This window comes from Anomaloglossus baeobatrachus, assembly GCF_048569485.1.
Source record: "Anomaloglossus baeobatrachus isolate aAnoBae1 chromosome 5 unlocalized genomic scaffold, aAnoBae1.hap1 SUPER_5_unloc_18, whole genome shotgun sequence".
Taxonomy (NCBI): Eukaryota; Metazoa; Chordata; class Amphibia; order Anura; family Aromobatidae; genus Anomaloglossus; species Anomaloglossus baeobatrachus.
The window spans coordinates 988,005-1,008,401 of record NW_027441793.1 but is presented as its reverse complement, the minus strand read 5'-3'; the positions used below and the strand labels follow the sequence as shown (position 1 = coordinate 1,008,401).

Here is a 20,397-nt window from a genome sequence, read left to right as displayed (position 1 = left end):
TGACAGCACAGCTGATCGCGCGACTCACTTCAGTTGCTGCATGGCGCTCACAGGAGCCACTCCTGTCAGCTTCCGATGTAGCAGAGCTGAAAGCGTCGTGGGACCTTGCGTGGATTACGTCGGACCTGGAGGTGTTTTTAAGGGGTTAATGAAGTGGTGAAAGAGGGTGTTTTTTTGTCTATCATTGCAAATAAAGGATTTGTTGGATGTGTGTGTTTATTTTCTTTAACTTACAGATTAATCATGGAAGGTATCTCGGGGAGACGCCTGCCATGATTAACCTAGGACTTAGTGGCAGCTATTGGCTGCTGCCATTAACACCTTATTACCCCATTTGCCACCGCACCAGGGTAATTCGGGATGAGTCGGGTAGAGTCCCGGGACTGTCGCATCTAATGGATGCGGCAATTCCGGGCGGCTGCTGGCTGATATTGTTAGGCTGGGGGGCTCCCAATAACGTAGGGCTCCCAATCCAGATAATACCAGCCTTCAGCCGTGTGGCTTTACCCTGGCTGGTATCCAAATTGGGGGGGACCGCACGTCGTTTTTTTTTTATTTATTTTTTTTACTGCTCGATATAGACACGTCCACCGGCAGCTGTGATTGGTTGCAGTGAGACAGCTATCACTCAGCGTGGGGGCATGTCTGACTGCAACCAATCATAGGTGCTGGTGGGTGGGGGAAGCAGGGAATATGAGATGGATTAATGAGTGGCCAGCATTTTCAAAAAGGGAGAAGCCACCACAGTGTTAATACTGTGCATCACCACGCCGGTGATCGTGGAGTATGAGAGAGGGGGTGGGAGGGAGAGACCGACATGGACAGAGAGAGAGATAGAGGCAGAGAGAAACCGAAAGACCTGCGTTTATTATGTTAAAAAAACATGCGGATCGCAACAAAAATGCAGTGCAAACGAACTGCTTAGTATTTTGGCAGTGTTTTTCTACAACTCATTGATTTCAATGGGTGTAGAACGCTGCCAAAACAGACAAAAGAAGTGACATGCTGCTTTTCTAAACGCAGAGATTTTGTCAAATTTTTGACAATCAAAACGCTGCGTTTCAAAAAGCATTGTGTGCACGGATTTTACATGATTCTCATAGACTTTGCTGGGGAAGCAGAACGCATGCACTTTGACAATGTGACACTGCTGCTCAAAACGCTGCAGAAACGCAAAAAAATAAGCAACGTGTGCATGAGCCCTCACTGTCAAAAGGTTTTTATGCCAAAATCTAATCTGTGACACGTCCCAATCAGTTTCACCCCATTGCTTTTAGTCTTTCCATGTGCAAATGAGAATAGGGCTGACCCCTCTACAGTGTAACAGCCCTTCAGATATTTGTAGATGGCTATTAAGTTTCCTCTCTGGTTTTTTTTTGCAAGCTAAACATTCCCAAATCCTGTAACCGTTCCTCATAGGACATGGTTTGTAGACCTTCACCATTCTGGTCGCTCTTCTCTGAACTTGCTCCAATTTGTTGAGGTCTTTTTTAAGACGTGGTGCTCAGAATTGCAGATGAGGTCTGACCAAAGAGTAGAGGATGATAATTGCTTCATTTGATCTGGACTCTGTGCTTCTGTTAATACATCCCACAATTGTGCTTGTCTTTTTTTGCTGCTGCATCACACTGTTGACTCATGTTCAGTCTGTCATGTATTAGTATACTATTAGTAGTACTAGATTTCAAAGTGTTGACATTAATTTTTTTCACATAGGCTAAGTGATGTGGAAGACTACAAAGTAAGCTCGTAGGTTGCATGTGTGACGCCCTGGACTAGCCAGGTAGTCACAGGCATGACACCGCCCACACCCCCTCCCCTAGACAGGTCCATCCGTCAAACTGTGGACTACCGTTGGGAAACCATCATAGTCAAGTCAGTTAAAAGGTGCAGGGAAAGACAGCCGCCACCACCTGTCCGGGGAGAACACAGAAGCAGCAGCCGGCTGCGGGACCCGTCCATCCAGCCGTTTGGTTTACCGAGGACTTTGTGCATTTTTGTATCTGAGTGAGTACAACTGTGCCATCCGGCGCCGCGCCGCGCCTGCGACCCTGCACCCCAGCCATCCAGACTCCCCGCATCACAACCGGGCCCCGGGATCACCAACCCCTACCCACGGAGGGGACAACACCCTAGCTGCTCCCTACCATCGCTCCCGGGATCCCCGTCACCAGCAGCGGTGGTGCCACCATCACCACGACCCGTGGGTGGCGTCACGAACAATGTTCCCCAAACAAACCACCCCTTTTCACTCACGGGCAAGAAGCGCTGCTCGAGTCCCCAGGTCCGGCCCACCGCTCGAGCCACCGAGCAGCAGCAGAGAGAAGCCCCGGACTCGCGCGTAGCGAGCGCGGCCCCTCCGCCCGCGACAACTTGGCGTCACGAACAGGATAGAACCAGTCTACCTACCGGTAGAAGTGCGCCTTGCATTCCCCGGCGGTGGCGTCCGGCCGAAAAATTCGAAGTTCCGCCATCTTTTGGCGTGAAGATTTCCCGCTCGAGCGTCTTCCCTGAGCAGTGAATGCGCGAAAGTGAAGTCCTGCCCCTGAAGCCGGAAGTGCGCAGAAGAACCAAGGGGGACGGATGGAGAGATGGCGGCGTCCTCGGGTTGGAGCGCAGGAGCGCCCGCCACCGGAGCGTCGAGGCTCTGGAGAAACAGAGGAGGAGTAGCTTTTGAAGACCGGGACCGCTGCTTGGCTGGAGAGGGAGCTGGGCCGGTTTTGCCTGAAGGTGAGGGCGCAGAGCCTGCAGCAGCTGCTAGATTGGAAGGCGGAGGTACGCAGAATCGTTGCCGTGGTGTGGCCCCGTGAGCAAGGGGCCGCTTCGGCCGTGCCGCGTCGCGATTAAGCCACACAAGCTCCTGAACCAGCCTTGATTGAGTGGGAGCCGGGGTCCGGTGCCGCAGCGGGAGGTCCAGAGAGGGTGCAGCTGATGGAGGAAGAGGTCCCGAGCACGCTACCCCCGCCATCGTTTCCAGTGGCTATCCGTGGCTCCGGAATGAGTTGCATATGGAAGGAGAACCCAATGTATCGTCCGGTACCCGACCGGGCCGACCCCCCGCGGTGGTAGCCGCCCTGAAAGCATGGAGTTTTCACCGAAAAGAAAAAAAGTTGTCCCCGTTGATACCCTCAGCATGTTGATTGTTCCGGTTATGAATGACTGAATGCTAATCACCGAGTTGTAACCTGATTGCCGTCAGTTTTCAAAAAGAACCGTTGTTCCCAGTTAAATTAAGCCCCCACCGCATGAGGAACTGCTCATGGACAAAGCCGAGAACTTGCAAGCCAGCCACGGACTTGTGGCCTTGTAAATAAGTTTTGTGGGCTGGGAACCGTTGCCGCCTCCGGAGAGGCAGGTTGGAGGAAGGACCCGCAGAGTCCGGTCACCACCAGGACCGGTGACCATCCTCCGGGGGTCAGGGGTCCTCCTTGACGTGGGGTCCCCTGAAATAGCAGCTGGGTGCGAGACACCGTACCCGTTCTCGCTCGGGTGACCTGGACCTGGACTGGGGTAAAAGGGGTGCTGCCCACTTCTTAGGGGCAGCATCAAGGTTTAGGTTGCTTGGGTGGGAGAGCGGAAGACCATCCGTTGTTAATAAAAATGTTTTTATATGTTTTATATGTTAGCAACGTTTAAGAATAGCCTCCCGTCAGGGAAGATAAAAGAATGCATATTGTTTACCTGTTAATGTTTATATCTTTTGCAGTTTGAAAAATAAAACCGGTGATGGACGGGCAGCCCGCGGACAGTCTGCATTTCACCAAGGGAGAATGTGACGCCCTTGACTAGCCAGGTAGTCACAGGCATGACACCGCTCACACCCCTTCCCCTAGACAGGTCCATCCGTCAAACTTAAAAATCCTTGTTGCCTCCTCCAGGGGCTGATGTCCAAACCAGGTGGGGTGGAACCAGGCGGTTGGCCCCACGGACCGAGGAGTTCACAGTCCAGAAGGTGGGGGAAAAACGAGCAGATAGTGTCAGAGAGTCGAGGAGAGAGGAGTGAAGTGAGGAGCCCAGGGTGGGCAGGAGAGAACTAAAGTGGAGAGGAGTAGAACTGCTGGTGTCTGGGACGGAGCCCAGGCACCGTGAGCAAGGTCGGCAGACGGTGGTGGCCGTCTGCAGGAGTAGGTGCAGGTCGGTGAAACCGAAGGACCGGAGAGCGGCAGTGACCCGCCGGTACCGAGCCGGGAAGCAGAACCTGTATCAGCACAAGAGGGCAGGGCCATCGGACCCCGACCAGGCTAGAAGCCGCCGGCAAAGGTCAAATCCGAGTGTGACCGGAACCCCCGAGGTTCCCTAACTACCAAGTCCCGTCAGAAGGCAACCGCCGAACCCGTCCGGATAGAGAGCCACCGCTAAGGGCTAGAGATCCAAAGGGCCAGCGCCTGCGGGCAACGAGAGCTCCCTTGGGCCAATACACCAGGGAGTGGACTACCGTTGGGAAACCATCATAGTCAAGTCAGTTAAAAGGTGCAGGGAAAGACAGCCGCCACCACCTGTCTGGAGAGAACACAGAAGCAGCAGCCGGCTGCGGGACCCGTCCATCCAGCCGTTTGGTTTACCAAGGACTTTGTGCATTTTTGTATCTGAGTGAGTACAACTGTGCCATCCGGCACCGCGCCGTCCTTACGACCCTGCACCCCAGCCATCCAGCCTCCCCGCATCACAACCGGGTCCCGGGATCACCAACCCCTACCCACGGAGGGGACAACACCCTAGCTGCTCCCTACCATCGCTCCTGGGATCCCCGTCACCAGCAGCGGTGGTGCCACCATCACCACGACCCGTGGGTGGCGTCACGAACAATCTTCCCCAAACAAACAAACCACCCCTTTTCACTCACGGGCGAGGAGCGCTGCTCGAGTCCCCGGGTCCGGCCCACCGCTCGAGCCACCGAGCAGCAGCAGAGAGAAGCCCCCGGACCCGCGCGTAGCGAGCGCGGCCCCTCCGCCCGCGACACATGTACAGCAGCTGACGCAGTGTCAGCCCGCCTGTGGAAATGCGAGTTTGCTCTGCAGTAGAACACAGCAGCCCGTGCCTACGATCAGGGTTCGGGGTGCTACCAACTTTTGCTTTTTTCACCATGTGGAGAACAGTTGGGCCAGAGCAACAGAAATTGACATGTTGCAGCTCAGAAAGCCACACCATATATCAATTTAAGGAGCAGAGAAAAGAAGCTCAGTGGGCAGGAGATTTCTATAAATCCATCCACTGTGCTTGTACTGAAAAATGGAAAAACACGCTACTTCCAAAACGTTGCAAACACTGACTGTGCACATACCCTTACAGTCCCAAACCAGATTGAGCATGGTCTTTGCTGCTGTCATGTTCTATGCTGTTTGGCTGTGACATCACTTCAACATTGCTGCAGCCAATCACAGATCTCCGTGGCTCATCCGATGTAGCTAGAACAAGTTGCTAAGGTCAGTGATTGGCTACAAGAGATGGTACTAAAGTTTCTTGTTGTGTTACACATGGGATCAAAGGGGAAAAAAAGAGTGATTCAGGACAAGACCTTTAGTTGCAGGGCGCCCTTTGCAGATATTTTTTTTCTTTCAACTCACTATTACAAACTTTGCTATGGAAGGTTTATTCCATTTAAAGTGGTTATTTTATGAAATAAATCTATTCACAATTTTGTACAAGCTGCCATAATCATCATCTAGGTCAAATGTGTCTGACCGCAGCTTGTAAGTAATGTATTCCATGTAAGGCTGCTTTGACACATCCGGTTTGAGCAGTACGGCTCAATCCGGCTGTGAAGCCTATGCAACGGATGCGGTGAAAACACCGCATCCTTTGCATAAGTTTTTTACATGCGGCCGGTCCGGTTTTTGCCGCTTGCGGCATGCTACTGAGCATGCGCAGTGGCAAAAACCGCATGCGGCGGCCGGATGCGGTTTTTGCCGCATCGCGCCGCATCCGGCATCCATAGGGATGCATTGGGAAAAGCGCCGTATCGGTCGGATGCGGCGCGATGCGGTTTTTTTTGCTGGAGCAAAAAACGTACCAGGGAACGTTCCATCCGGCCGCCGCATCGGCTAAATCTGCCGCATGCGGCAAAAACCGGACCGCACGCAAGCCCATGCGGCACAATGCGGCACTAATTAAAGTCTATGCAGGAAAAACGCAACCGGCAGCAAAAAAAAACGGTTGCGGTTTTCCTGCAAAGTGCCGGATTGTGCCGCATTGCAAAAGCCGGATGTGTGAAAGCAGCCTAATAGGGCGGTCGTTCTATGCTTCATAACTTCTGTCAGGGCCATCAATCAGTGAGTAACGTTATACCAGGTAATAAAATGAAGAGCTAAGGCTGTGGTGCGGTCAGAGGCCGTTCTCATACCTCCTGTCCGTCTGCCACACATTACACACCGGCCAGGTAATATAATGAAGAGCTAAGGATGTGGTGCGGTCAGAGGCCGTTCTCATACCTCCTGTCCGTCTGCCACACATTACACACCGGCCAGGTAATACAATGAAGAGCTAAGGATGTGGTGCGGTGAGAGGCCGTTCTCATACCTCCTGTCCATCTGCCACACATTACACACCGGCCAGGTAATACAATGAAGAGGTAAGGATGTGGTGCGGTCAGAGGCCGTTCTCATACCTCCTGTCCGTCTGCCACACATTACACACCGGCCAGGTAATACAATGAAGAGCTAAGGATGTGGTGCGGTCAGAGGCTGTTCTCACACCTCCTGTCCATCTGCCACACATTACACACCGGCCAGGTAATACAATGAAGAGCTAAGGATGTGGTCCGATCAGAGGCCGTTCTCACACCTCCTGTCCGTCTGCCATACATTACACACCGGCCAGGTAATACAATGAAGAGCTAAGGATGTGGTGCGGTCAGAGGCCGTTCTCATACCTCCTGTCCGTCTGCCATACATTACACACTGGCCATGTAATACAATGAAGAGCTAAGGATGTGGTGCGGTCAGAGGCCGTTCTCTACCTCCTGTCCGTCTGCCACACATTACACACTGGCCATGTAATACAATGAAGAGCTAAGGATGTGGTGCGGTCAGAGGCCGTTCTCATACCTCCTGTCCGTCTGCCATACATTACACACCGGCCAGGTAATACAATGAAGAGCTAAGGATGTGGTCCGGTCAGAGGCCGTTCTCATACCTCCTGTCCGTCTGCCACACATTACACACTGGCCATGTAATACAATGAAGAGCTAAGGATGTGGTGCGGTCAGAGGCCGTTCTCACACCTCCTGTCTGTCTGCCACACATTACACACCGGCCAGGTAATACAATGAAGAGCTAAGGATGTGGTCCGATGAGAGGCCGTTCTCACACCTCCTGTCCATCTGCCACACATTACACACCAGCCAGGTAATACAATGAAGAGCTAAGGTTGTGGTGCGGTCAGAGGCCGTTCTCACACCTCCTGTCCATCTGCCACACATTACACACCGGCCAGGTAATACAATGAAGAGCTAAGGATGTGGTGCGGTCAGAGGCCGTTCTCATACCTCCTGTCCGTCTGCCACACATTACACACCGGCCAGGTAATACAATGAAGAGCTAAGGATGTGGTCCGGTCAGAGGCCGTTCTCATACCTCCTGTCCGTCTGCCACACATTACACACTGGCCATGTAATACAATGAAGAGCTAAGGATGTGGTGCGGTCAGAGTCCGTTCTCATACCTCCTGTCTGTCTGCCACACATTACACACCGGCCAGGTAATACAATGAAGAGCTAAGGATGTGGTGCGGTCAGAGGCCGTTCTCATACCTCCTGTCCATCTGCCACACATTACACACCGGCCAGGTAATATAATAAAGAGCTAAGGCTGTGGTGCGGTCAGAGGCCGTTCTCATACCTCCTGTCCGTCTGCCGCACATTACACACCGGCCAGGTAATACAATGAAGAGCTAAGGATGTGGTGCGGTCACAGGCCGTTCTCATACCTCCTGTCCATCTGCCACACATTACACACCGGCCAGGTAATACAATGAAGAGCTAAGGATGTGGTGCGGTCAGAGGCCGTTCTCATACCTCCTGTCCATCTGCCACACATTACACACCGGCCAGGTAATACAATGAAGAGCTAAGGATGTGGTGCGGTCAGAGGCCGTTCTCACACCTCCTATATACGGATAAGGCTGCACATCAAACTTAGATAATAGTATAATGCCTCAAGCATATGGACAAATATTGGAATATACAATGAAAAATGCTACTTGCTAATTTGAACATGTGAATAATGAATTGCATACCTGCCATGAATATTAGGAAAAAGGAGATATTTAGCAATCGCATTGATCAATGTAACTGAGCCCCAAGGCCTCGTCAAGGCATATCTCTATATTGGGGTCCCTAGCTCTGTGACCCTAACTGTGTGTCATCTCATTGCAATTAAAAACTGCTATGGGTGGAGAGGGGTAACTAAGGACTTTCTTATATAGGAGATGGAAAAAACATGGCCGAAAGGGGCGGAGCTGTGTTCACATTCAGAAAAAAACTACATATAACTGAATAGGATAACTGAAGTGAGCACTAATATATATATTATGAGTGCAAGCCAAAAATTACATACTATATAAGGATAAGGCTGCACATCAAACTTAGATAATAGTATAATGCCTCAAGCATATGGACAAATATTGGAATATACAATGAAAAATGCTACTTGCTAATTTGAACATGTGAATAATGAATTGCATACCTGCCATGAATATTAGGAAAAAGGAGATATTTAGCAATCGCATTGATCAATGTAACTGAGCCCCAAGGCCTCGTCAAGGCATATCTCTATATTGGGGTCCCTAGCTCTGTGACCCTAACTGTGTGTCATCTCATTGCAATTAAAAACTGCTATGGGTGGAGAGGGGTAACTAAGGACTTTCTTATATAGGAGATGGAAAAAACATGGCCGAAAGGGGCGGAGCTGTGTTCACATTCAGAAAAAAACTACATATAACTGAATAGGATAACTGAAGTGAGCACTAATATATATATTATGAGTGCAAGCCAAAAATTACATACTATATACGGATAAGGCTGCACATCAAACTTAGATAATGGTATAATGCCTCAAGCATATGGACAAATATTGGAATATACAATGAAAAATGCTACTTGCTAATTTGAACATGTGAATAATGAATTGCATACCTGCCATGAATATTACACACAGTTAGGGTCACAGAGCTAGGGACCCCAATATAGAGATATGCCTTGACGAGGCCTTGGGGCTCAGTTACATTGATCAATGCGATTGCTAAATATCTCCTTTTTCCTAATATTCATGGCAGGTATGCAATTCATTATTCACATGTTCAAATTAGCAAGTAGCATTTTTCATTGTATATTCCAATATTTGTCCATATGCTTGAGGCATTATACTATTATCTAAGTTTGATGTGCAGCCTTATCCGTATATAGTATGTAATTTTTGGCTTGCACTCATAATATATATATTAGTGCTCACTTCAGTTATCCTATTCAGTTATATGTAGTTTTTTTCTGAATGTGAACACAGCTCCGCCCCTTTCGGCCATGTTTTTTCCATCTCCTATATAAGAAAGTCCTTAGTTACCCCTCTCCACCCATAGCAGTTTTTAATTGCAATGAGATGACACACAGTTAGGGTCACAGAGCTAGGGACCCCAATATAGAGATATGCCTTGACGAGGCCTTGGGGCTCAGTTACATTGATCAATGCGATTGCTAAATATCTCCTTTTTCCTAATATTCATGGCAGGTATGCAATTCATTATTCACATGTTCAAATTAGCAAGTAGCATTTTTCATTGTATATTCCAATATTTGTCCATATGCTTGAGGCATTATACTATTATCTAAGTTTGATGTGCAGCCTTATCCGTATATAGTATGTAATTTTTGGCTTGCACTCATAATATATATATTAGTGCTCACTTCAGTTATCCTATTCAGTTCTCACACCTCCTGTCCGTCTACCACATATTACACACCGGCCAGGTAATACTATGAAGAGCTAAGGATGTGGTGCGGTCAGAGGCCGTTCTCACACCTCCTGTCCGTCTGCCACACATTACACACCGGCCAGGTAATATAATGAAGAGCTAAGGATGTGGTGCGGTCAGAGACCGTTTTCATACCTCCTGTCCGTCTGCCACACATTACACACCGGCCAGGTAATACAATGAAGAGCTAAGGATGTGGTGCGGTCAGAGGCCGTTCTCACACCTCCTGTCCGTCTGCCACACATTACACATCGGACAGGTAATAAAATGAAGAGCTAAGGATGTGGTGCGGTCAAAGGCCGGTCTCACACCTCCTGTCCGTCTGCCACACATTACACACCGGACACGTAATAAAATGAAGAGCTAAGGATGTGGTGCGGTCAGAGGCCGGTCTCATACCTCCTGTCCGTCTGCCACACATTACATACCGGCCAGGTAATACAATGAGGAGCTAAGGATGTGGTGCAGTCAGGGGCCGGTCTCATACCTCCTGTCCGTCTGCCATACATTACACACCGGCCAGGTAATATTATAAAGAGCTAAGGCTGTGGTGCGGTCAGAGGCCGTTCTCATACCTCCTGTCCGTCTGCTGCACATTACACACCGGCCAGGTAATAAAATGAAGAGCTAAGGATGTGGTGCGGTCAGAGGCCGTTCTCACACCTCCTGTCCGTCTACCACACATTACACACCGGCCAGGTAATATAATGAAGAGCTAAGGATGTGGTGTGGTCAGAGGCCGTTCTCACACCTCCTGTCCGTCTGCCACACATTACACACCGGCCAGGTAATACAATGAAGAGCTAAGGATGTGGTGCGGTCAGAGGCCGTTCTCATACCTCCTGTCCGTCTGCCACACATTACACACCGGCCAGGTAATACAATGAAGAGCTAAGGATGTGGTGCGGTCAGAGGCCGTTCTCATACCTCCTGTCCATCTGCCACACATTACACACCGGCCAGGTAATACTATGAAGAGCTAAGGATGTGGTGCGGTCAGAGGCCGTTCTCACACCTCCTGTCCGTCTGCCACACATTACACACCAGCCAGGTAATAAAATGAAGAGCTAAGGATGTGGTGCGGTCAGAGGCCGTTCTCACACCTCCTGTCCGTCTGCCACACATTACACACCGGACAGGTAATAAAATGAAGAGCTAAGGATGTGGTGCGGTCAGAGGCCGGTCTCATACCTCCTGTCCGTCTGCCACACATTACACACCGGCCAGGTAATAAAATGAAGAGCTAAGGATGTGGTGCGGTCAGAGGCCGTTCTCATACCTCCTGTCCGTCTGCCACACATTACACACTGGCCATGTAATACTATGAAGAGCTAAGGATGTGGTGCGGTCAGAGGCCGTTCTCATACCTCCTGTCCGTCTGCCACACATTACACACCGGCCAGGTAATACAATGAAGAGCTAAGGATGTGGTCCGATCAGAGGCCGTTCTCACACCTCCTGTCCGTCTGCCACACATTACACACCGGCCAGGCAATACAATGAAGAGCTAAGGATGTGGTGCGGTCAGAGGCCGTTCTCATACCTCCTGTCCTTCTGCCACACATTACACACCGGCCAGGTAATACAATGAAGAGCTAAGGATGTGGTGCGGAAGAGGCCGTTCTCATACCTCCTGTCCGTCTGCCACACATTACACACCGGCCAGGCAATACAATGAAGAGCTAAGGATGTGGTGCGGTCAGAGGCCGTTCTCATACCTCCTGTCCGTCTGCCACACATTACACACCGGCCAGGTAATATTATAAAGAGCTAAGGCTGTGGTGCGGTCAGAGACCGTTCTCATACCTCCTGTCCGTCTGCCACACATTACACACCGGCCAGGTAATACAATGAAGAGCTAAGGATGTGGTACGGTCAGAGGCCATTCTCATACCTCCTGTCCATCTGCCACACATTACGGTCGCGGGCGGAGGAGGGGACGCCGCTCTCTCCCTCTGCTCGGGTCCGGCTGCCGCTGCTGCTGCGGCCTCTGCTGCTCGGTGGCTCGAGCGATGTGCCGGATCTCGGGGACTCGAGCGACGCTCCTCGCCCGTGAGTGAAAAGGGGTTTGGTTTGGGGGATTTATTGTCCGTGACGCCACCCACGGTTGTGGTGATTGTGTGGACACCACCGCTGCTCTGTGTGGGGATCCCGGGAGTGATGGTATGGAGCAGCTAGATGTTGGCCCTCCCCTCCGTGGGTAGGGGGTTTAGTGGTCCCGGGGCCCGATGATGGAGAGTTAGTATGGTTGACAGGCGGGTTATGGGGCCTGTTGAGGTGCAGGGGCAGCGCTGTGCCGCACGGCACGGAGGTACTCACTCAGCCCAAGGATGATGACACAGTTCACGGTAAACAAGCGGCTGGTTGGACGGCTCCCTCGGACGGCTGCGGTGTTGATGTTCCCTGCAAGTTAGCGGTGACTGTCTCTTTCCTGCACCTAAATACGGTTGTTGGTAGCGATGGATTCCCACCGGTAACCCGCTCCCCAGCTTGGATATGAGCCGGAGGAGCCCCTCTTTTGCCCGCAGGCGCTGGCCCTGAGAAACTGGTGCCCTGGCGGTGGCGGTGTCTCTCCAATATGGTTGGACGGTTGCCTTCAATCGGGACTTTGGCTGTTGGGAGACCCAGGAGGTCCCCTTCACTGACGGATTTGGCAAATTCACGACGACTCCTAGCCTTGCCGGGATCCGAAAGGCCCCTGCCTATGGTGCTGGCTTCTCTTCGTATACCGCTCCGGTACCGCCGGGCCACCACCCGTCCACGGTCCATTCGGCAACCTCCGATCAGCCTCTCCTGCAAACGGTCACCCCCGTGTGCCAACCTTGCTGTCTCAGTCCGGGGCACACACCCGGACCAACTTCAGGCTCTAACTGTCACTTTCTCTTCCACCTTAACTCCTCTCTCTTGCTCCTCTACCACTTCACTTCAACTCTAAACTTCATCTCTCTACTGCACTGCACTGCACTGCACTCCCCTCCTGGTTTTCCCGCCTCCAGGACTGTGAACTCCTCGGTGGGCGGAGCCAACCGCCTGGCCCACCCCCTGGTGTGGACATCAGCCCCTGGAGGAAGACAACAAGGATTTTGTGTTCTGACCTTGGTGTTCCTGCAGGGAATGTGGGGTGTGTGGTGGTATCATGACCTGTGACCCCTGGCTTGCCCAGGGCGTCACATTACACACCGGCCAGGTAATATAATGAAGAGCTAAGGCTGTGGTGCGGTAGAGGCCGTTCTCACACCTCCTGTCCGTCTGCCACACATTACACACCGGCCAGGTAATAACATGAAGAGGTAAGGCTGTGGTGCGGTAGAGGCCGTTCTCACACCTCCTGTCCGTCTGCCACACATTACACACCGGCCAGGTAATAACATGAAGAGGTAAGGCTGTGGTGCGGTAGAGGCCGTTCTCACACCTCCTGTCCGTCTGCCACACATTACACACCGGACAGGTAATACAATGAAGAGCTAAGGCTGTGGTGTGGTCAGAGGCCGTTCTCATACCTCCTGTCCATCTGCCACACATTACACACCGGCCAGGTAATATAATGAAGAGCTAAGGATGTGGTGCAGTCAGAGGCCGTTCTCATACCTCCTGTCCATCTGCCTCACATTACACACCGGCCAGGTAATATAATGAAGAGCTAAGGATGTGGTGCGGTCAGAGGCCGTTCTCACACCTCCTGTCCATCTGCCACACATTACACACCGGCCAGGTAATATAATGAAGAGCTAAGGATGTGGTGCGGTCAGAGGCCGTTCTCACACCTCCTGTCCATCTGCCACACATTACACACCGGCCAGGTAATATAATGAAGAGCTAAGGTTGTGGTGCGGTCAGAGGCCGTTCTCATACCTCCTGTCCATCTGCCACACATTACACACCGGCCAGGTAATATAATGAAGAGCTAAGGATGTGGTGCGGTCAGAGGCCGTTCTCACACCTCCTGTCCGTCTGCCACACATTACACACCGGCCAGGTAATATAATGAAGAGCTGAGGATGTGGTGCGGTCAGAGGCCGGTCTCACACCTCCTGTCCATCTGCCACACATTACACACTGGCCACTGTCACAGGTCTGGGAAGTTGTGTAGCAGCAATTCCATCTTTTTAGGCCCTGTGAGCACACTGCGTTTTTTGCCACGTTTTTGGGTGCAGTTTGTTGCCCAAAACTGCATGCATTGCCTTCCCCAGCAAAGTCTATGAGAATTCAGACAGGCTGTGCACACGTTGTTTTTTTTTTCCTTGCAGTTTTTGTGGAAGAAAAAAAAAGCAGCAGCATGTCAATTCTGTTTGTCTTTTGTCCCTGCGTTTCGGAGGACTGGCAGATCAATCCCCCGCTGGCTCCAGGTCAGCGGGGGATTGATCCCCGATGTCTGGTCAGATGCTGGTCCCCATGTAAAGTCTATGGGGACCAGAATCCGGCACAAAGGGGTAGGAGCAAGCACTTCATACTCACCGATCACCGGCGCGGCTGTCACACTGCTCCCACGGCCTCTCATTCTTCTTCCTGGGCCGCTCATTAGGCTCATACATATTCATGGCTTCCCCTGCTCACTGGTGGCTGTGATTAGTTGCAGTCAGATGCGCCCCCACACTGACTGACAGCTGTCTGACTGCAACCAGACGCCGGTGGGTGGGTCTATATTGTACAGTAAAATAAATAACAGCGTGCAGTCCCCTCAATTTTGATACCCAGCGAAGATAAAGCCTCACAACTGGGGGCTTGTATTCTCAGACTGGGGAGGCCTATGGTTATTAGGCTGCCCCCCCCCCCCCCAGCCTAAAAATATCAGCCTGCAGCCTCCCGGATTGCCACATCATTAGATGTGACAATCCCAGCACTTTACCCAGATCATCTAGATTGCCCTGGTGTGATGGTAATCGGGGTAATAAGGAGTTAATAGCAGCCCATAGCTGCCACTAAGTCCTAGATTAGTGATGGCAGCATCTATGAGACCCCATAGAAGAGAGGAAATCCAGAAACAGCTTCATTAAAAGAAAATTTATTAAAGACAGTGAAAAAGCACGATGTGAAAAAAAGGACACCCTGTCCATCACCGCGTTTCACACAGATGACTGCTCTTACATGACAATATCAAAGTGAATGCGGCCACTTATAAAACCCACAACCTCTGAGGGGGGAACAAACAACGTCACCGAATCATCAAATCACCAAGACACAAGCAAATGACAACTCACCATGATAGAAGATTACAAGAAGCATCAATACACACATTATATAAGTACACCCCATATAATACACAGTACAGAGAATATATAAGTACACCCCATATAATACACAGCACAGAGAATATATAAGTACACCGCATATAATACACAGCACAGAGAATATATAAGTACACCCCATATAATACACAGCACAGAAAATATATCAGTACACCCCATATATATTCTCTGTGCTGTGTATTATATGGGGTGTACTTATATATTTTCTGTGCTGTGTATTATATGGGGTGTACTTATATATTCTCTGTGCTGTGTATTATAAGTACACCCCATATAATACACAGCACAGAGAATATATAAGTACACCCCATATAATACACAGCACAGAGAATATATAAGTACACCCCATATAATACACAGTGCAGAGAATGTATACACAGAGATATCCTCTTATGTCACTTGTCTGATTCTCTCCAATAGATGAAACGTTCATATTCAGTGGATGAGGAAGAATTCTCTGTGGAGCCGACATTGCCCCGAACTCTATAAAGAAAAATGACCAATAATTAATATAATGCCACAAATTCCCATAAATTGTGTATAATGAATGCGCTGATAATCACCTGCTAATAAACCCATCAGTATCAGTCACAGATCATTGTGGAATTCAGCCCTTTGGGATCTCTGGCTCCAGCTTTAATATCCAATGTTCTTCATATACAGCGACTGCTCCAATCCCCTCCTCCTGGATCTATCCCCCCGCTCCATGCCTCTAACGGGAAAAGAGGAAAGGGACCCTGGGTGCTGCTCTGCGACTTCCCCACAGACAGAGCATCGCACTCTCTACCCCCAGGCAGAGCATCGCACCCTCTCTCTCTCCCCTTCCCCCAGGCAGAGCATCGCACCCTCTTTCTCTCTCCCCCTCCCCCCAGGCAGAGCATCGCACCCTCTCTCTCTCTCCCCCTCCCAACAGGCAGAGCATCGCACCCTCTCTCTCTCTCTCTCCCCTTCCCCCCAGGCAGAGCATCGCACCCTCTTTCTCTCTCCCTCCCCCCAGGCAGAGCATCGCACCCTCTTTCTCTCTCCCTCCCCCCAGGCAGAGCATCGCACCCTCTTTCTCTCTCCCTCCCCCCAGGCAGAGCATCGCACCCTCTCTCACTCTCCCCCTCCCCCCAGGCAGAGCATCGCACCCCCTCTCTCTCCCCTTCCCCCCAGGCAGAGCATCGCACCCCCTCTCTCTCCCCTTCCCCCCAGGCAGAGCATCGCACCCCCTCTCTCTCCCCTTCCCCCCAGGCAGAGCATCGCACCCCCTCTCTCTCCCCTTCCCCCCAGGCAGAGCATCGCACCCTCTCTCTCTCTCCCCTTCCCCCCAGGCAGAGCATCGCACCCCCTCTCTCCCCCTTCCCCCCAGGCAGAGCATCGCACCCTCTCTCGCTCTCCCCCTCCCCCCAGGCAGAGCATCGCACCCCCTCTCTCTCCCCTTCCCCCCAGGCAGAGCATCGCACCCTCTCTCGCTCTCCCCCTCCCCCCAGGCAGAGCATCGCACCCCCTCTCTCTCCCCTTCCCCCCAGGCAGAGCATCGCACCCCCTCTCTCTCCCCTTCCCCCCAGGCAGAGCATCGCACCCTCTCGCTCTCCCCTTCCCCCCAGGCAGAGCATCGCACCCCCTCTCTCTCCCCTTCCCCCCAGGCAGAGCATCGCACCCTCTCTCTCTCTCCCCTTCCCCCCAGGCAGAGCATCGCACCCTCTCTCTCTCTCCCCTTCCCCCCAGGCAGAGCATCGCACCCTCTCTCTCTCTCCCCTTCCCCCCAGGCAGAGCATCGCACCCTCTCTCTCCCCCTTCCCTCAGGCAGAGCATCGCACCCTCTCTCTCCCCCTTCCCTCAGGCAGAGCATCGCACCCTCTCTCTCCCTCCCCCCAGGCAGAGCATCGCACCCTCTCTCTCTCCCTCCCCCCAGGCAGAGCATCGCACCCTCTCTCTCTCCCTCCCCCCAGGCAGAGCATCGCACCCTCTCTCTCCCCCTTCCCCCAGGCAGAGCATCGCACCCTCTCTCTCCCTCCCCCCAGGCAGAGCATCGCACCCTCTCTCTCTCTCACCCCCTTCCCACAGGCAGAGCATCGCACCCTCTCTCTCTCACCCCCTTCCCACAGGCAGAGCATCGCACCCTCTCTCTCTCCCCCCCTTCCCACAGGCAGAGCATCGCACCCTCTCTCTCTCCCCCCCTTCCCACAGGCAGAGCATCGCACCCTCTCTCTCTCCCCCCCTTCCCACAGGCAGAGCATCGCACCCTCTCTCTCTCCCCCCCTTCCCACAGGCAGAGCATCGCACCCTCTCTCTCTCCCCCCCTTCCCACAGGCAGAGCATCGCACCCTCTCTCTCTCCCCCCCTTCCCACAGGCAGAGCATCGCACCCTCTCTCTCTCCCCCCCTTCCCACAGGCAGAGCATCGCACCCTCTCTCTCCCCCCCTTCCCACAGGCAGAGCATCGCACCCTCTCTCTCTCCCCCCCTTCCCACAGGCAGAGCATCGCACCCTCTCTCTCTCACCCCCTTCCCACAGGCAGAGCATCGCACCTTCTCTCTCTCACCCCCTTCCCACAGGCAGAGCATCGCACCCTCTCTCTCTCACCCCCTTCCCACAGGCAGAGCATCGCACCTTCTCTCTCTCTCCCCCTTCCCACAGGCAGAGCATCGCACCCTCTCTCTCCCCCCCTTCCCACAGGCAGAGCATCGCACCCTCTCTCTCCCCCCCTTCCCACAGGCAGAGCATCGCACCCTCTCTCTCTCACCCCCTTCCCACAGGCAGAGCATCGCACCCTCTCTCTCTCCCCCCCTTCCCACAGGCAGAGCATCGCACCCTCTCTCTCTCCCCCCCTTCCCACAGGCAGAGCATCGCACCCTCTCTCTCTCCCCCCCTTCCCACAGGCAGAGCATCGCACCCTCTCTCTCTCCCCCCCTTCCCACAGGCAGAGCATCGCACCCTCTCTCTCTCCCCCCCTTCCCACAGGCAGAGCATCGCACCCTCTCTCTCCCCCCCTTCCCACAGGCAGAGCATCGCACCCTCTCTCTCTCCCCCCCCTTCCCACAGGCAGAGCATCGCACCCTCTCTCTCTCACCCCCTTCCCACAGGCAGAGCATCGCACCCCCTGCTGCACACTATTGCACCCAGAGACAGTGACCTACAATCTCTTTTATTTCCCCCTGAGGTTCATATGTGATAATCTCCATCAGATATTACCTCCTGTTATATCACACACCCAGGGCTGGAAACAGCAGAAGCAGGGAAGAGGGGAAACATCCTGCTGCTTGTACAGCAACTGCGCACTGACTGCCGGGAACTACAGGCTCCTCCCACACAAGAGGCCGGTCACATGGGTGTGACGTCAGCAGAGGTCCTTCTGGCCACTGGGAACTAGCCTCTACCATATATCTAGTGTGCGGCTCTGCAGGTGGAGGTAGGTGCAGGGTATTATATATCTGTGTGCGGCTCTGCAGGTGGAGGTAGGTGCAGGGTATTATATATCTAGTGTGCGGCTCTGCAGGTGGAGGTAAGTGCAGGGTATTATATATCTAGTGTGCGGCTCTGCAGGTGGAGGTAGGTGCAGGGTATTATATATCTAGTGTGCGGCTCTGCAGGTGGAGGTAGGTGCAGGGTATTATATATCTAGTGTGCGGCTCTGCAGGTGGAGGTAGGTGCAGGGTATTATATATCTAGTGTGCGGCTCTGCAGGTGGAGGTAGGTGCAGGGTATTATATATCTAGTGTGCGGCTCTGCAGGAGGAGGTAGGTGCAGGGTATTATATATCTAGTGTGCGGCTCTGCAGGAGGAGGTAGGTGCAGGGTATTATATATCTAGTGTGCGGCTCTGCAGGTGGAGGTAGGTGCAGGGTATTATATATCTAGTGTGCGGCTCTGCAGGTGGAGGTAGGTGCAGGGTATTATATATCTAGTGTGCGGCTCTGCAGGTGGAGGTAGGTGCAGGGTATTATATATCTAGTGTGCGGCTCTGCAGGTGGAGGTAGGTGCAGGGTATTATATATCTAGTGTGCGGCTCTGCAGGTGGAGGTAGGTGCAGGGTATTATATATCTAGTGTGCGGCTCTGCAGGTGGAGGTAGGTGCAGGGTATTATATATCTAGTGTGCGGCTCTGCAGGTGGAGGTAGGTGCAGGGTATTATATATCTAGTGTGCGGCTCTGCAGGTGGAGGTAGGTGCAGGGTATTATATATCTAGTGTGCGGCTCTGCAGGTGGAGGTAGGTGCAGGGTATTATATATCTAGTGTGCGGCTCTGCAGGTGGAGGTAGGTGCAGGGTATTATATATCTAGTGTGCGGCTCTGCAGGTGGAGGTAGGTGCAGGGTATTATATATCTAGTGTGCGGCTCTGCAGGTGGAGGTAGGTGCAGGGTATTATATATCTAGTGTGCGGCTCTGCAGGTGGAGGTAGGTGCAGGGTATTATATATCTAGTGTGCGGCTCTGCAGGAGGAGGTAGGTGCAGGGTATTATATATCTAGTGTGCGGCTCTGCAGGTGGAGGTAGGTGCAGGGTATTATATATCTAGTGTGCGGCTCTGCAGGTGGAGGTAGGTGCAGGGTATTATATATCTAGTGTGCGGCTCTGCAGGTGGAGGTAGGTGCAGGGTATTATATATCTAGTGTGCGGCTCTGCAGGTGGAGGTAGGTGCAGGGTATTATATATCTAGTGTGCGGCTCTGCAGGTGGAGGTAGGTGCAGGGTATTATATATCTAGTGTGCGGCTCTGCAGGAGGAGGTAGGTGCAGGGTGTTATATATCTAGTGTGCGGCTCTGCAGGAGGAGGTAGGTGCAGGGTGTTATATATCTAGTGTGCGGCTCTGCAGGAGGAGGTAGGTGCAGGGTGTTATATATCTAGTGTGCGGCTCTGCAGGTGGAGGTAGGTGCAGGGTGTTATATATCTAGTGTGCGGCTCTGCAGGTGGAGGTAGGTGCAGGGTGTTATATATCTAGTGTGCGGCTCTGCAGGTGGAGGTAGGTGCAGGGTGTTATATATCTAGTGTGCGGCTCTGCAGGTGGAGGTAGGTGCAGGGTATTATATATCTAGTGTGCGGCTCTGCAGGTGGAGATAGGTGCAGGGTATTATATATCTAGTGTGCGGCTCTGCAGGTGGAGGTAGGTGCAGGGTATTATATATCTAGTGTGCGGCTCTGCAGGAGGAGGTAGGTGCAGGGTATTATATATCTAGTGTGCGGCTCTGCAGGAGGAGGTAGGTGCAG

General features: G+C 52.4%; 1 protein-coding gene and 1 long non-coding RNA gene across 3 annotated transcripts in view; one reads left to right on the top strand and one right to left on the bottom strand.

Annotated features, from left to right (window-relative positions):
- LOC142258925 (uncharacterized) overlaps positions 1 to 20,397 on the top strand; it is a 118,736-nt gene that overhangs the window by 87,014 nt on the left and 11,325 nt on the right. The gene's annotated exons all lie outside the window — the stretch shown is intronic.
- On the bottom strand, positions 15,473 to 18,461 carry LOC142258929 (uncharacterized). The gene is made up of 3 exons (XR_012727907.1): positions 18,386 to 18,461; positions 15,773 to 15,921; positions 15,473 to 15,692 (listed from the first exon to the last, which is right to left on the bottom strand). It is a non-coding gene; the product is annotated as an uncharacterized LOC142258929 (long non-coding RNA).